Raw genomic sequence first — 14,126 nt, 5'->3', positions numbered from 1 at the left:
AGATGACGACTATATGTTCGTCCTTAAACGAATAAGTGCACTGAAAGTTCTTCCTTGGCTCTCTTTGCTAGTTATCACTGGAATTTTGGACTCCAATTGTGAAAGTCTTTTTTTTGGCTTTCAGTTGTGATGTTTGCCCTTGTTTGCCATTGTTACCGTTGAAGTTGGTGTGGGGCTCGAACTTGTTGAAATACTCTGATGACTTTTTAGCTATCTTAGCCTATTCCATCAATTCATTCCAAGTGTGGGAAGTGATGACACCCATGTGAGATTCAATCCGTGCCATGAAATTGTGCCGACAAGTTTAAAGCAGCATCTGTAGATACATATCTCGACATTGTAAAGTCAAGTTGTGATACCTCTCGATGTATTCTCTAACTGTCTCGCTTCTGTTTTGTTTCTCGAAAAGGAGTTTGACATGGTAATGTCAGATTGTTCCTCATGGATTGTGAGAGGAACTTTTATTCTAAATCTGCCTAAGATCTGATTGAACCTTCGGGCAAATTTTGGAACTAATCAAAGGCTAGTCCCTAGTGTCAATAAACAAACATGCCTTAATAGCATCGTTACCCACTATGTTTCCAGTCTACTGATGGAAGTAGTGATATGTTATTTCAGAGAACCTTTGCCATCAAACGTATGTAACATAGGTGGCTTGAACTTCATTGGATAGGGAACCATATCCCACTTGACGAGATAAGGTTGGATGATTCCGACCTTCTTGAGCTTAGTTTGTTGAGAAAGAACATTAAGCTATTTATGAATGCCCTCCATGGCTCTCATTTCCTTATTTGGCTTTGAAGGTAGTATGGCTTTTGATCTTGCGTGTTCAGAGTCTGCATCATCTTAATGTTCTTGATCTTCATCAGGAGGATTTTCCCCAAATGGCCTTTTTCCTTTTGAAGAGCTCACTTGAGGATAAGAGTCTAGTAGATGTTGTTTAACCATTCTTCCAAACGTTTGATCCGTTCGTCTGAGTCCTTTTGAGTCGAATGTCTTCTTGATCTGCCATGTCTATCGTCCATTGTCATTCGTGACTTGAACTAGGGGTTGGATTTGATGCCATGGCAAAGTTGGCTCCATTGGAAGTGGGTTGGTTCATCAGGGATGAAGACTGCGATATCCGTATTGGGATGGAGGGAGAAGTCGAAAGGAGTCGCTGCTCTTCTTCTTAGTGTTACGATATACTCCATCGACTTCTGGTTGTATGGATTTGATGCCAGGAGAGCATATTTGATTGGGTGAGCTATCTATAACTTTCCTCGTCATCTCTAGAAGTCACACTTGTCATGTTGACAGTGAATACTTACATTTTTCCTCTTCGAGCATGTCGTCATCATTTTGTCCAAACCTTTGATGGCTCAGGAACATGACCAAGATGGTTAAAGACTAATTCTTGTATTGACAACTCCTTTAAGCTGCCGAGATCACTTCTCTGAGGTCACACAATGCTGATATTGGCAAGCTCTCTTCAGAGTTAAGAATTAATTCTCTTAGATCAATGCCTTTTCTAACTTCGTTGGTCTTGGCTTTGGAGTACCAACGTCGCTTATGACAATATTGGCCAGATGTTTGTCCAGTGGGACCATTACCAATGATTTTATTCTCTTGACTTAATTTTAGTGAGGAGTTACCCCTATTTTTAGCTTCTCTCAAGGAAATATGGCGAGCGTTGCGAGACGCTTTAAATCAAACTCCTAAAGAGTCGAAGACTAAAGTCCAGGATCAGATGTGGTAACATCTTTATCTTCACTTAAGGCGAGAGTCAAATTTCCTTCACTCTTGGCAAAGATTGTTTGGCTTCCAGGTAAGCTCAAACTATCTTCAGCGAAGGTGACTCTTGCACACGCCAGGGTCATTTTAGACCCGCGATTTGCATTGTGATGAATTCTATGATAACTACGTATAGTTTTTGTCGCAGAGATTTGGTTCTTAGAAATAGATTCCTCAAACTTAGCTTGGTTTAATTCAATGACTAGCGTTTCAGCAGAAGACCCGAGGGTCTTGGTGTCAGCGTGCGACACAATCTTCTTCTCCATCCTTCACACTTGGTCAGCCAATGACTTTAGTGTAGGCCCTAACTTGGTCTCCAGCATGGATTCCAGTGACAAACGGGTATTCTTAGAGGATCCAGCCCTAGGGATTGCCATGGTGGAAACTCATGAAGAAAAAGAGAGAGAAAGATGAGAAGAAGAAATCTGTGCATATGAGGCGTGTTCCAAGTCACCCCATACTTATAAAAGTTGGGAACGAATTAGTGATTGCCAAATAGCACAGTCGACTAAAACTGCAACCCTTCCAAGAGTACAATTAAATATAATGAAAATATGAACAATCATTTCCCTCATTCGTGCATAGTTTATCAACGCTAGTTTCTGAGCAATGCACAATTTGCTCAAGCTGAGCTTCTAAGTGTTCGCTGTGAAAATTGCCTTCATTGAATTCATTGTTATCTCAAGTAATTGCTTTTTGGTTACAAAAGATCCGGTCTTTTCTTAAGATCCGGTTACAACGAAATCAAAGAAAATAAAAAGATTACAACTTTCCTTCCGAACGAATCACGAGCTCCTGTTTTGCGGTCGCTCGCTTGTGTGGGTTCTTTGCCTGCGCCGGGGTTAATCCGTGCACCACCGCGCGATCTAGATCCGGTCGGATCTACACGATTTGACGGGTATTACTTCGCAAAGGAAATAATAGCCGGGGGGGATTAATTCACCAAGGAAATAATCACCCTTAGTTCTCGGGATCAAAGGCCAAGCTTTGATCCGGAGTATGATCTCGTGTAGATCTCAGATCTGATCTTTCTCTCTCTCGAAATCCTGCCTTTTGTGACGTGGATGCTCGCCGAGAACCAGATCTGAATGCTCAAGTCTCCAAGTCTTCAAAACTCCAAGCTCAATTCTCAATTCGGCAGAGTTTCGGCTCTCCAAGTTCCAACCTCCTGAAATGAATACCCCTTGGCCTATTTATAGGCACCCAGATCTGTGCCTAGGCACAGATCTGGGCTGAGGTGGCTCAGCCACAAGTGGCCGGCCACCCGATTCCTGATTTGGCAGTAAATACACTTCTGAGTTCGAGTCCGAAACCGATTTTGATTCGGTCATGATTCACCCGAGTCCGCTCTTGTTTGGATGGCTCGTTGACTCCCCGAACCGTTGGCTTGATTCCGCACGCGAATGGATGCATTCCGTTGCTCGCGTGCTATTTGTCGACTTCGCCGCCTCGTCACTCGATGGTTTGTCGAATCGTGCTGAGCCGTATCAAGGGACCTATAAGCAATTTTATACTGTCGAATCGTGCTGAGCCGTATCAAGGGACCTATAAGCAATTTTATACGCCTACAGATACCCCCTCCAGAGTATTTCAGTCTCGTTTTTTTATAGAAGAGTCTGGAATACTTTGGACATGATTGTCCCAACCTTCAGTCGGTGTAATGGGACCTCGGAATGGCTTCTGTTCTTGATTCCTTCAATCCTTCAGGCTATTCGGTGCTTTGTCGAATGTCTGTAAGAGCTTCGGTGCTGCATTTATTGTCTGACCGTTGTCGGAATTTTAAACTTGAAGTCGATTCCTGATTTTTAGCTCGTGTTTGTTAGTTCAACGTAGAACTGACCCTCGAACATTGGCGTTGAGTCTTTATTTTGCGACGCGTTGTCTGGCGTAGTATTGTTGAGTTATCCTTAAGAATATTTTTAGAAAAATATTCTCCAGGAACTTCTCAACAACAAAATAGGGAATAGTTTATACTCGTATACCTTATTAGAGTAATTCTCATGCTCAAATGAGCTGAACCGGCCTGATAATGACCTGAACCGGTCTGGTATTGAGCCAAAAAAGGCAGTAATTAGGCTCAATAAATCTTCTGATCCTTTCGAATATGTGGGAGAGGCAAGAATAAACCAAGGACTGAACCCTCGGTCGATTTGAAGTTGTTTTGATGCCCGATTCAGCTTCAATTTGAATTCTGGTTCAAACCAGGTCTGGTCCGGTTCAACTTGGTCTGGTCCGGTTCAACTAGACTTGGTTCAACATTATAAAAAGAGATCTTTTTCTCCTCATTAGGGCCGGCCCCCCTCTCTCCCTTATTTCTTGATTTCTCTTCCCTCGAGCATCCGTTCTCCCTCAAAACTTCATAGTTGCATTAGATCTAGTCTTCCTTTGGATCTTTGACTGAGAAATCCCTCAAAACTTCCATATTTAGAATTTCTCTCAGGCCCCTCGAGCGCGTGGTCCGAGCCTCTTTCAAGATCTGATTTTTATTGGATCCACGGGCTTTTCCTCAGGTAAATCCTCAACCATTTTAGCATATTTTACACTTAATTCAATTTATGAATTTGTGGGGTCGCATGCGAGGGTTAGGATTAAGATTTGGCGCCTCGAGCTCACCTTTCAGGGGGGAGAATTGCAAAAAAGAGGAACTTTTTTCTAGATCTGACCCTTTAATTTATTTTGCAGGTCACCATGTCTTGTATTGCGAGGGGTCAATCCTCTACCGCGTCGGCTGATGGCGCGCCTCCCTCTTATGCTGGTGAGCTATTTTTGGAAATTTACAAATTAGTCCACTTTTTCTTGAAAATTTGCAAATTGGTCCTTTTTACTCCCCGTTGTTCTCCTTGGTGAGGCAACCGGGCAAAGCCTTGATTCTCCTTGGTGAGGATCGACGCTTTAAAGATATGTTTTGCTTGGTCAAAACCGTATCTCATAAAGGGGGCGTTTTGTCGCTGTATTGTGCCTTATAAGGCAGGGATATATTGTCGATATACCCTATCTTATGAATGCACAATATGGCCAAATCGTCTCACCCTTTATAAGGCAATGACTCTATCTTACCCATTTGTAAGATGAGTTCAATTTCCCTTTATAACTAGAATTAACAAACATTTAATTGCTTGTTTTCAGTTGAGTATCCTTCTGGAGCGTTCTCATCTCACGCAGTGTACGGGCGTCGTGGCGAGTATTATTTGACTTCCGACGATTTTTCCTTTATTCCAGTTACTCTTCAGTTTGCTTCGGACACGTCGACAGAGGTTGCCCAAGTGGTGAAGGAAGGGGGACATCGAGCCCTTCGACAGTTGATTACAGATGCGCCTTTCGTGAAGGATGCCAGTTCGATTCAGCCTCTCAGGAAGACCGACTTTTTATTTGGCGACTCTGCCAGAGATCCGGATGCAGTGTTTATTGATGGCGAGCAGTGGCTTCATAAAACTGGCAGTGGTTTCATATATTTGCCAAAGATTCCTGGGCATCGTTCGTTGACCGAGCTCAGGTGTCAGGCTGTGACACGGGAGATGTCGTGGCGCTTGACGGAGGAGCACGAGAGCGTTCACTGCGGATACATCACTCATCAGGCAGCTCCTGGTTCGAGCAGGAGTCACATCACTGGATTGCATCCTGGAGTATTGGGGTTAGATGCACCGCCACGTAACGAGCTTCTTGCCGCTGCTTCTACTTTGAAGAATCGCCTTGCTGCTTTAGGACGGGAGATGCCTGCGACACGCCACAGGTTTTATGGTTGGGTCCATTCTTTGGACAAGCTTTGGTGGACTCGCATGACGAAGTACGTTTTGAGCCGATGGAGTGAGGAGTTGCACGCTTGTGGTCTGTATGCAGCCGTTCGTGCCACCATGTATGGTTTGCCTGTTAGCACGAAGCATTTCTTTGCTTTGTGCGAGCTCTATAACCCGGATTCGAACACTTTTCTGACCCGGTAAGGGGAGTTGGGCTTGGCTCTCCATGAGATGCACAGGGTTTCCGGTTTGCCCATGGGACATATGTTGTATCAGGAATATTTTCCCTCCAACCAAGAATTAAGTCAGCTGAAGGATCGCATGCCCGACCGCTACGAGACTTTATGGGACCTCACATGCCACTATCATATTGCTTTGGCGCAGTCTGAACCTTTAGCGAAGAGGGCTAAATCCCATGTGAGCCAGAAACAGTTTGCGTCTTATTTGTTCAGGAATCTAGAGAGCAATTCTGGCGAGGCTATTTGTGAGCTGGCACCACTCACTCCTTCAGGGGTTAATAGTCTACTGAAGAAGGTTGATGCTCATTCCTATACCATTAGCAGTCCTGAGAGTGGTTTTCCTACAGGGACCAAGTTCAAATCATTCTTGTGGCATGCGACCGCGCCGATTCGACCGATGACCCTTCTAGCCGGTTACCTCGCTATCTGGTTGAAGAAATGCGTGGTCCCGTATCAGTCTAGTGATATCTTGTCATTGGAGGTGCTCTACCCAGCGGTTCATCTTGCCTACAAAAAGGAACTTTCGCTTCTTCCGGTGATGGTGGCTAACATTCATCGAGGGCTTCGACAGATTTCTAGTGCTTTCACACGGAAGGAGAGTGAATCACCGGCTCAGATTCCTACTATTAAGGTGGAGCTTCCGTACACTTATTTGATGGCTTGGTTCGTCCTTCATCGTTCTGATATGATGTCAGTACCGTATGCCACAGACCCCTCCGCTCCCCTACTATAGTTGTTTGAGAACGGCAAGTGGGAGGGGCGAGGATTCCCTGACGTCAGACAGCAGCTACAGGTCCACAAGTGTTGGGCGTTTTCCACTTGCTTTCTACAGTTCTCTGGCCGATACGGCGAGTGTCTGATTGATGAGGAAAAGCCAAGGGGGTATCGAACTCATTTAGACGTCGGCTGCTTTAACTGGCTGGTGAACATCAGGCCGGGTTATCTGACTTTCCAGGTGAGGAATCAGTGTTTCATAGAGCTATACCTACCCTTCCGATTCGCTCTCGACCGATGACCCTTCTAGCCGGTTACCTCGCTATCTGGTTGAAGAAATGCGTGGTCCCGTATCAGTCTAGTGATATCTTGTCATTGGAGGTGCTCTACCCAGCGGTTCATCTTGCCTACAAAAAGGAACTTTCGCTTCTTCCGGTGATGGTGGCTAACATTCATCGAGGGCTTCGACAGATTTCTAGTGCTTTTACACGGAAGGAAAGTGAATCATCGGCTCAGATTCCTACTATTAAGGTGGAGCTTCCGTACACTTATTTGATGGCTTGGTTCGTCCTTCATCGTTCTGATATGATGTCAGTACCGTATGCCACAGATCCCTCCGCTCCCCTACTACAGTTGTTTGAGAATGGCAAGTGGGAGGGGCGAGGATTCCCTGACGTCAGACAGCAGCTACAGGTCCACTGGCAATGGTTTGATGTTTCAGGGACCACAGCTGACCAAGATGAAGAGTTCCGTCCTTCTCCCCAGGCGAGACCTTCGATTATTGTCCCTACTGCTAGGCGGAAGAGATTAGCCCGCAAGCCGCGTGTAGTTTCGCGAGCATCATGGTTTGATGTTTCAGGGACCACAGCTGACCAAGATGAAGAGTTCTGTCCTTCTCCCCAGGCGAGACCTTCGATTATTGTCCCTGCTGCTAGGCGGAAGAGATTAGCCCGCAAGCCGCGTGCAGTTTCACGAGCATCTGATATGGATTTGGCCAGTGACGATCCTGCCAGTGATGGAGGTAACATCTACCCTATAGACCAACCTCTTGATCATTCAGAACTTTGACTCATGCTTTTCCATCTCTATATAGGAGAGCGTGGGGAGAGCGAGATGAGTCCTGATCCTGTTTTTCACGATTCTATATCTTCTGGTGAGCCCGACTCACCGCACCAGGTAGAGAGGCCTGCAGAAGCTAGCGACATTAGGGATACCGTCAATGTCGGACCCGGTTCGATGAATCCAGGTACATCTACCATTAACAATACACAAAGGAGTTGAATGATTTGGAATTTGTGCATTCCCTAATTGTCTCTATGCTTCTTGCTCTTTTAGATAATTTGCAGGAGGCAAACGTGGATCTTGGGAATAGAGAGGCTGACGCACCCATAAGAGGTAACTCATTTCTATTGGTCGTAGTCTCTTTATTCTCTTTTCGTACTTATATTCCCTTGTGTCAGATTTCCCGACTGACGATTTCGACGGGGAGGGTTTGCTTGTGGACACTCCTATGCTCCACTTCCTGTATGGTTCTCCTCAGATTGATGACCAGTTTCCTGGAGATGTATTTCCTGAGTCTACGCTCCCTAAGAATCCCGAGGATGGTTTTTCTGAAGGTACGTAGTTCTTCTCAAGTTAATTATAGGACTAGTCAATTCTTGACTAATGCAACTATAATGTGATGCATCTGAGAATTCTATTTTGTATTTGACAGGAGCTTTTGTCGAGACTGATCCTGTTGAGCCGGCTGTGGGACCAACTACGCCAGTTGATACACCCCCAGCCGTTACACCTCCACCACCCCCAATGACTCAAGGGGAAGAAGGTATAGATTGGGCAACTGAGGAATGTTATTTATTTCTTCATTTAAGGCTTTTGACGGTCTCTCCTTTTTGTGTAGGGCTTTCTTCTCGGCTTCACGTCCTTGTGAAGGAGTTATTATCAGACAGCGACCCAGAGAAGATTGTCATCTGCATAGAGATCCGTTCCTTCTTCTCCTTTGTGAATGCTATGATTGGCAAACTCTTCCACGGCGGACTTTCCCTTCACCAGTTTAAGCCATTCCTTGATCTTAAGATAAGTTCAATAAGGGATGCAGGGTACCCAGATCTGGCGAAGGCTATTGTTGATGATCTTGACCGCCTAGAGCGTGAGCTTCAGACGTTTCGTGAGCTCCGGGATAGAGGCGCCTCTTTATTTATTGCTGCCGAGTTGGATACTCGTTTACAGGCATGGCATGATACTCGGCTTTTGGCTGAGCTCGAGATTCAGGTGCAGCGAGGCCGGGTAGACCGAATCGAGGCCAATCTTGCTGCTAGATCATCTTCACTCTCTGCTCTTGACTCCTCTCTTGCCTCCTGTGCGACCGAGATAGACCAGCTTAGAAGAGCACTCCGTGAAAAAGAGGAGACTTTTGGTATTCTTCAGATGACGAAGGTACATGATCAGCAAGCCCACACTGCTTTATCTGGTGAGTTGACATCCCTGAAGCAGAAGCTGGTCGAGACGGAAGAGATTGCTGCGAGGACTTTAGCCACCACCGAGGAGTCCATCAGAGCTGAGCTTAGGCAAGCTTATGACGAGAAGCTGTCTAAGCTTAATCAGCAGATTTTTGGCCATGTTTTTGATGCATGATTTTATTTGTTGAATACTCTGTCTTTTGATTTTCTTAGTGGAACTGGTTTTTATCTTTGGATTTATCATGATTCCTCATTCTGTTTGAAATGATTGACCATAATACTTTTAGGATTTTTGGCAAATCCTCAGCCCTCAACGGATTTGATTAGCCTTTACCGACTACCGTTTGAGTCGGGCTAGCATGCGAATTGTCTAAATCCGTTCCGCATGTAACGTTGTGCTAAAGGAATGAATTCCCTTAGACTTGATGCTACGACTTTGAATACGTAGACTTCGCCATTGTTACGGGAATAGGCTACCCGGCGACACGAGTTAGGTGTTGACTCTAGGATTTTTGGCTAACCCCCAGCCTTCAACGGGTTTGATTAGCCTTTACCGACTACCGTTTGAGTCGGGCTAGCATGCAGATTGTCTAAATCCGTTCACATGTAACGTTGCGCTCAGAGATTGAATCCTCTAAGACTTGTTGCTATGACTTTGAATACATAGACTTCGCCATTGTCATGGGAATAGGCTACCCAGTAACGTGTATTAAACGCTGACTTATCCCTACTTAGGCTTCGGGATAAAATACCCCAGAATCAAACTCTGGTGTCTTTTTCCACGGAAAAAGACTAAACCGACGGCGCGTGTTAGGCATCGGCATATCCTTTCTTAGGATTCAGGATGAAATTCCCCATGCGTGTAAGGCATGGATTTTGGCGTTATTAATAACAACCTGCCACAATGTTGAATATGTGAGCGGGTGTTCTTTTTAACGGTTAAGAACTAACCGGCAGCGCGGGTTAAGCGCAGACTTATCCCTGCTTAGGTTTCGGGATAGAATACCCCAGAATCGAACTCTGGTGTCTTTTTCTACGGAAAAAGACTAAACCGGCAGCGCGTGTTAGGCGCAGACTTATCCCTGCTTAGGATTCGGGATAAACTTCCTAGGATGAATCCTAAATTGATAAATTTCGGAAAAGATCGATGCGGGAAAGGCAGAATTTTATATTCTATTTCCCGGTCTTCTTTTAGGGTGAAGGCGAACCCGAAAACAAGGAAGGAAGAATTTTATATTCTATTCCCTGATCCTGGAAAGGAAGAATTTTATATTCTATTTCCAGCGAGGAAGAAACTAGAAGTGGGGTGTCCACTCCGAGAATCTGGAAAATTTAGATAAACTTGCCTTTTATAGGATGAGTTATCTAAACTGAAAATGGGTTCTTCGTTTATCGAAGTGGAATTTTCAACTCCGGTTATAACCATGAACAAGGTTTAACCAAAGAGAAAAAGGGAAGGAGTTCTTTCGTTTATCGAAAAGGGACTCCGAACTGAAAGTGGACCTCTTGCGTGTCTATCACAAACGGTCCTTCTCATTTGGGTTCAAATTTACCTTTCTTCTTGGAGTTGAGGATTATCGGTCGGCGAGCAGCGAGGACCAGATCTCCTTCCTTGAAGCTTCTCTGTCGGACTCTTTTGTTAAAAGCCCTAGATATTCTGGCTTGATAAAACTCAATTTGTTGTTGAGCTTCCAAGCGTTTTTCATCCAACCTTTCGAGTTCTTCGAGACGTTTTTGATGTTGTTCTTCTGTCGTCATCTCGGTTGCGAGAGCGATCCGAAGGGACGGGATTTGAATCTCCAATGGTAGCACAGCTTTACATCCGTATACCAGCGAATATGGGGTGGCCCCTGTAGGTGTGCGTATGGTGGTGCGATAAGCCCAGAGTGCTTCACCGAGTTTATCGTCCCAGTCTCGTTTGTTGGTCTTTATGAGCTTTGACAGGATTTTGATAATCATCTTGTTAAACGTCTCAGCTAATCCGTTCGCCGCGGGATAATAGGGTGTTGACGATAATAGGGTGTTGACGAAACATCTTTAATTTTGAACTTGTCACAAAACCTGATGAAGGCGTTGCTTATGAACTGTGGCCCGTTGTCATGAATGATCTGTCTTGGCACGCCGTGTCGGTATATGACATGATGCTTGATGAAGTTGATGACGTTGTTCGTCTTTACTTCTCTAAGCGGAATCGCTTCAGCCCACTTTGAGAAGTAATCCGTGATGGCGAGGATGAATCTATCACCTTTGACTGAAGGGGGAAAAATAGGACCGACAATGTCCATGCCCCATGTCTCGAATGGCCAGGACGTGGTTGACGTGTGTAACTGCTCCGGTGGTTGGTGCATATAATTTGCATGTATCTGACAGGCATGACACTCCCGAGCGTATTGAACCGCGTCACGAACCATTGTTGGCCAATAATATCCCATTCTCCTGATGCGATCATATAGTTTGGGACCGGGCTGATGCGCACCACATTCTCCTTCGTGTGCTTCCTTAAGAACTTCTTCTGCTTCTTTGTTCGAAAGGCATCGGAGTAACAAACCATCGTACCCTCTACGATATAACGTATGGGTCTCGGTATTGTAAAAGAATCTTGGCGCTCTTCGGCGGATTGATTCCCTTTCTTTTATGTCCTCTGGCAAAATACCATATTGGACGTAGTCAATGATAGGAAAACGCTAATCTCGGGACTCAGACCCAATTTGAGTTGAATTCACCTCCTTGGCGTTTTTGTTTCCATCATCTCCCTCTTCAATGTCCATATCGTATATGGGTACGCAGAGTTGATGCGTCCTTATTGTGACTAGTAGTTCAGTTTCGGGAGGCTGTGCCAGAGATACCGCTAGTGCTGCCAGTGCGTCCGCATAAGCGTTCTGGAGACGGGGGATGTATTCAATATAAAATTCTTCAAAAGAATCTGCCATTTTGATGGCCTCCTGGTGGTATGGGATCAGATCTTGGTTTCTGACTTCATACTCTCCACGGACTTGGTTGACTATCAGTTGAGAATCCCCAAAAGCTTCGAGATATTCGACCGCCAGCTCTTTGGCAAAACTGAGTCCAATGAGAAGCGCGTTGTACTCAGCTACATTGTTGGAACAAGGACTAGTCAACGAATAAGCCCGAGGCATTACATGCTTCCCCGGGGAAATCAAGACTACTCCAACTCCAGAGGAGACTGTGGGACATCCGGGGGTTATTACCCTATTCACTGCTCTCGAAGCACCATCGAAATATAATTGCCATACTTGTTGGTGCGACGTAGTGTTAACCTCATGGGTTTCATCCGGCAAATCATCATATACCTGCTGCCAAAAGATCGCAAATCGCTTGTCCTTTGATCGACTTCTGCTGTTTGAAGTGCAAATCGTACTGGGACAAGAGAAGGGCCCACTTTGCTAACCGCCAATTCATAAAGGCCGGTTGCGTCATAAACACCCGTACTGGATTGACATTGGAAATGACGTAAATCGTCTGTCCAACCAAGTAATGCCGCATCTTTTGCATTGCGAATACCAATGCGAGGCATTCTTTCTCCACCATCGGATATCGAGACTCGGCGCCTATCAAGGTCCGACTTAGGTAATAAACTGCCTGTTCGTGACCATTATCATCATCTTGTGCTAATAAAGCACTTATTGAGTGGTTCATCGCCTTGAGATAAATCAAGAACGGTTTACCTAATTTTGGTGCAACGAGAACAGGAGGGTTCGTCAGATATGTTTTGATATCTTCGAATGCTTTTTGGTAGGCGTCGTCCCAGATAAATGACACCCCTTTCTTGTTTAATTTAGAGAACGGTTGGCACTTCCCAGAGAGATTTGAGATGAACCGTCGGATGTAAGCTAACCGCCCTTGCAGTCCTCTGAGCTCTCTCAGATTTCTAGGGGGTTGCAGCTCGTGTATCGCCTTCACTTTATCAGGATCGATATGTATACCTTTAGTTGTGACGACGAACCCAAGGAATTTTCCGCTGGACATCCCAAGGAAGGATTTGGTGGGGTTCATCTTCAATTGATGACTCCGCATGAGATCTAACATCGTCTTCAGGTCCTTGATGTGATCTTCTTTGTTGCGACTTTTTACAACCAAGTCATCGACGTAGCATTCGACTGTTTTCCGGAGGTGTTCCTGGAAAATCTTAGTCATCGCTCGCTGGTACGTGGCGCCTGTGTTCTTTAGACCGAAAGGCATCACCGTGTAGCAAAAGACACCGAGGGGCGTCCTGAACGCTATATGCTTCTCATCCTCCGGGTGCATCTTAATCTGGTTATACCCTGAAAAGCCATCCATGAAGGACATCCTCTCAAATCCGCACGTATTGTCGATGATGACGTCCGTGATTGGGAGGGGAAAGTCGTCTTTCGGACATGCTTTATTCAGGTCCCTGAAGTCGATGCAAATCCTGATCTTACCGTTCTTCTTCATGACTGGAACGATATTGGCTAACCAATCCGGATGTTGTTCCTCTCGGATAAATCCTGATTCGATCAACTTCTTAACCTCTGCCTCAATGGCTTCCATAATCTGCGGATGAAATCGTCTCTGCTGTTGTTTGACAGGTTTGGCATCCGGCTTGATATCGAGGCGGTGTATTGCCACGTTGGGGTCGAGCCCTGGCATATCTTCATAGTTCCAAGCGAAGACGTCAATATACTCCCTGATGAGAGCAATTAACTCCTCCTTCTCATTTGGGGGAAGACTATCACTGATGAATATCGGCTTTGGGTTAGCTTCGTCGCCCATGTTGATTTGGACTATTTTGTCTTCAGTGGGGGGTTCCCTCTGTTCAAACCTATCACCATACTGCATGTTCAGGTGATCAACCCACGGGTCTTCCCATGTTGGCATTTGATCGTCGCCTTCCATTGTGGACGGATCAGCTGTAGCCATGTTCGCCATTAGGGCTTTGAAAGCTTCCCCCAGACTTGTATCGGAATCCCATTCCGAGGAATCTGATGGACGTCTATCCTTATATTGCTTAAATGATTGGTTGTTGATTAACCAGCCACATTCGTCTTCTGAAGAAGATTCATACCCTAACCCTCGTCCGTACTTATAATAATCGTCCGGTTTCCCTTTTGGTAGATATACCGCTTTGGCTGGATTACGAGGACCTCGATCGAAGTATAGACCTTCCCCGAGCGTGAAATCATATCCCTGCTTTTCCATGAGTTTGCGCGCTTCTGGACTATACTTAG

The sequence above is a fragment of the Asparagus officinalis genome, chromosome 8 (genome assembly GCF_001876935.1).
Source record: "Asparagus officinalis chromosome 8, Aspof.V1, whole genome shotgun sequence".
NCBI classification, from domain to species: domain Eukaryota; kingdom Viridiplantae; phylum Streptophyta; class Magnoliopsida; order Asparagales; family Asparagaceae; genus Asparagus; species Asparagus officinalis.
Note: the sequence above shows the minus strand (reverse complement) of the source record.